The sequence below is a fragment of the Pleurodeles waltl genome, chromosome 1_1 (genome assembly GCF_031143425.1).
Source record: "Pleurodeles waltl isolate 20211129_DDA chromosome 1_1, aPleWal1.hap1.20221129, whole genome shotgun sequence".
NCBI lineage: Eukaryota > Metazoa > Chordata > Amphibia > Caudata > Salamandridae > Pleurodeles > Pleurodeles waltl.
Genome location: NC_090436.1, coordinates 817,827,567 through 817,831,597, shown reverse-complemented (window position 1 = coordinate 817,831,597; position 4,031 = coordinate 817,827,567).

Here is a 4,031-nt window from a genome sequence, read left to right as displayed (position 1 = left end):
TCCTGGAGCGCAGTTCATCGGATGTATTCTGTGTTTTAAATGCAATCCAGCGTGAAGGTGTCTGGAAGCCTGCGGCTGAAGCCTGCACGCAGAGCCTTTGTCGGGATTAGACGTGAAGAACACGAGCCTGGGGGTAATGAATGACCTTAGCAAGCCCCGCCTGATTTATCATCCCTTTGGGGATGGTGCACTGAAATTGGTTCTAAATACACTTAATGCAGTTCATTGTGTCAACATTTAAAGGGTCCATTTGAAGGTGTCGGCTGTTTTAACCATAAATCCAGGTGCTCTGTCTTTGTTGTCCTTTCTAAGAGAAGTCATAAGCATGTTTACAGTTCCCTTCTAAAAAATTGAATTGCACTAGAGATATCACCTCTTTGCAAATATCACAAGAAGCAAACTTTGGTTGCTGGTCTGTCGAAGTAGATTAAATAAAAAACATATTAAGTTATGTTATAATTGGCCACAAGGGTATTATTTAGAGTTCAGCGGATGTGGACCTGTGCTGAAAGTGGTGGAAGACCTGCCTTTTGTATTAAAAGTAATTGAAAATTGATATTAATGACAATCTAATTACAGTGGAAGGGATATTTGGACTTTTTGGAAGATGTCCTTATCTATCAAACCCTAAATAATGCCCTAAGATCACAAACTAAGATGATGCCTAAGAACATTAATTCCAATAAATGAGAACTGGAAAGGCATTTCATCTGGAAAATGTGTTTGTCATAGATTTTAACCCACCTCCTATCAGCATGACCGTTTTCCAAATCCTTCATCTTTAGTTGGAAAGAGTGCTCTTCTAATCAGCTAGCTTTAAAAATGGCTTGTATAAAAGCATTTTTGTGATGCCTCTAATAAGGTCCTTAAATATGTCCCAAAATCTTGGAGCATTTCGTAAAAGGACTTTACCTACTTTGCTTTTCAGCTTAGCCCTCTGTTATTCAATGTTTTCATTTTTAGAGCCACAGGTCCGTCACAAAACAAATCAAAATATTAGCTTGTAGATAGCTGTGGAGCAAACATACAAAAATATCAACTATAGTATTTTACTGAGTCTTGTTATTTTTCTCCTACCACCATTGCTGTCCATCACCAGTGATCCTAAACTTGCCCTCTGGTCCTCCTTAGCTCTTATTCCCTCCTTACCCTAACCTTACTGTTCTCATAGGACCACAAAGATCTTGGTCATATCCCAGAATCTACTAAGACGTTGCCGTAATATCCAGAATAAGTAAAAATTATTTTACCCAAAATGTGAATAAAGCGACTAAAAACAAAGGTTATATGGGCATGTAGTTAGAAAATAGAATTAAAAAACACATAGAAATTCACTTAAAAAAACCAAAATTTACAAGGACGTTATAGTTAGGCTCCCGTTTTAAATGTACAAAACCCTGGAAATTCACCTGTTATAGTTAGAGTTAGCTCCAATAACTATAACTTCTGCCCTAAGGTAACTATAACTTGCACCACCGCCATGCATAGTTTTTTTGTCAAAATGTACCTGCAAATATTACCTTGATATTATCACTGATGTTATCAAAGATGTCATGAGGGACACAATTTGTGGGGTAATTAACAATGCATGTTAAGTTACTTGAGATAACTCTAACTATAACAAGTTAACTTTTATGGTTTTGTACGTGTAAAATGTGAGCCTAACTATAGCGTCCCTGTAACCTTTGGTTTCTTTAAGTGAATTTCTATGCTTTTTAAAATTCTATTTCTAACTATAACAGCCTTGTAACCTTTGTTTTTTCCAGTGAATTTCTAAAGTTTTTAAACATAAATTAATTTTCATTACTATATGTTAATCCAACCACCGCCTTCAGTGTTGCACGGTCGCAGCTGGCTGCTGGGCCTGGCCTGCAGCCAGGCCCTGTGGCCAAAACCCCTATAACCACCCTACCTTGCACCCTGTGCGCGGTGGGGTTGGCCGCAGGGCCTGGCCAGAAGTGAACCTGGTCTGCTGTCCGTCCAAACGTAACTATAACATTTGCGCCAAACATCTTGCTAGTTTGATGCTTTGAAGTCATTGCATGGAGTGACCATTGCAATAACAGTCTCACTCTTTCTCTTCCATCCCGTTATAGGATGGAAGAGAGAGAGTGACAGGACTGCGGGGGAGGGCGTGTTGCCTCAAGGCCCCCTCAGTCTTAGCTGGCTCCCTGCTTTAAATAGCAGTTCCCTGCTTGTGGGAGCAAGTTTTCATCTGTTTTCCTGCACGCATATTTGCGTGCAGGGAAACAGATGAAAAGTGCTTTCTGCAGGCAGGAGCTGTTTGACAGATCCCCTTTGCAGAAAGCGGACTTTGTTTGCTTTTGCATGGTGGGAGCTGATAGCCACCAAGCAAAAGCAAACAGCTATGTCCCGGAGGTGGGCACCCTGGGACATAGCAGGAGCCGGCCCTGGGGAGTGGCGGTGCCCAGGGCCATCACTAGCTCCTCGAGGGGGTCCATGTGGCCCACCTCCAATGAAGAACTAGCCCCAGGGAGGTGGTGGTCGGGAGGGCTAGGGGTCTATGAAGGACCCCTTCCTTATTTTAAATTCAGCCTCAGGGAGGTGGCAGCCCCTGGGGGGGGGCACCCCCCCTTTAATTAAGTTGGCAGCCTCCAGGGATGCAGGTGGCTGCACGCACGTTCCCTCCCCCTTTTAATATGATTAAACCCCCAGGGAGGTGGCTGTCCCTGGGGCTGCAGGGGGCAGTGCGTCCCCCATTAATTTTGATTAAAGTCCTGGGGAGGTGGCAGTCCACAGGCCTGTGGGGGGTGGACCAGTGCCCTTCCCCCCCCCCACGTTAATTTTGTCTAAAGCCCTGGGGAGGAGGCAGTCCCAGGGGCTGCGGGAGGGCCGCATGGCCACCTATATTTATTTTAATTATAGCCCCAGGGAGATGGTAGTCTCTGGGGCTGTGAGAGGCCATACACCTCTCTCCCCGCATTCATTTGCATGAAAGCCACAGGGAGGCTCCCATTCCTTATTTTTGACATGCCCTGGGACCTTGCCCACCTGGGGCTTCATTAAAAACAATCGCTGGAGCCCGCGCTTGTTTTTTTTTTTTTTGTTTGCTGTGAATTTGCGACTTCCCAAATTTGCTGCAAAATACATATTTTTTAAAAGGTTTTTTTGCCCTTGCGTGGTCCCTCTGGGACACCTGTACCAGAGTTCCAGAGTTAAGGGGTCAGGATGTACCTAACTTGGAGCCTTTTCTTTTTTTTCTTTTCCGGGATGAGTCCCAAGATGGCTGCCGATAATTCCAGCTCTCTACATAAGCTCTTATTATTTGCGAAGCCGTCGGGGAGGATCTGTGGCTCTAGATATACAAATTTATTTTCTCTTTCATATCTCAAAAACTACTGAACAGATTTATACCAGATAACCAAAAGCGCAATCTGCAGAACAAAATCTAGCTTTCTGCCAAAAGCTCCTATTGGAATTAACATTGGAAACGCATGTTGTTTAACCCCCCCCCCCACCCTTTTTCTCAGCCCCGCTTGATGGATCACTGCAAAACTTCCCACACGCAACAAGAATAACCGGCATACTTTTTGGGGGGGGGGGGGGGGGGGGAATTGTGAAGATTCGTCAAACGGTGCCAAAGATATAGATGAGTCAAAAAACACTTTTTCTAAGGAAATATGGTCCTAACTATAACTACCTACTGGCGTACACCAGTACGTAATTTATATATATATATATATATATATATATATATATATATATGCTCAAATCAAAAGTTGTGTGTTCTTACTTACTCTCATCTGCTCCTCTTTGTTCTTGCTAATCAAGTTAGCTCCTGCATTGCAGATTCTTCAACAAGACATTACATTGTTTTGCCTCCACAAGTGACATTGAGCAGAGTTGGTTGTCTGGGAGCTAAATCGAACCCCCAGCTTTGTCAACGAGATTTTTTTTCCATCATCTCTTTTCCTTAGCACTTTTTGAGACATCAGACATGAAAGAGAAACTATGGTTAGTCCTTGGTAAAGGTTTCTTTAGCCCTTGTATTTGAAATAAGCTATCATGTA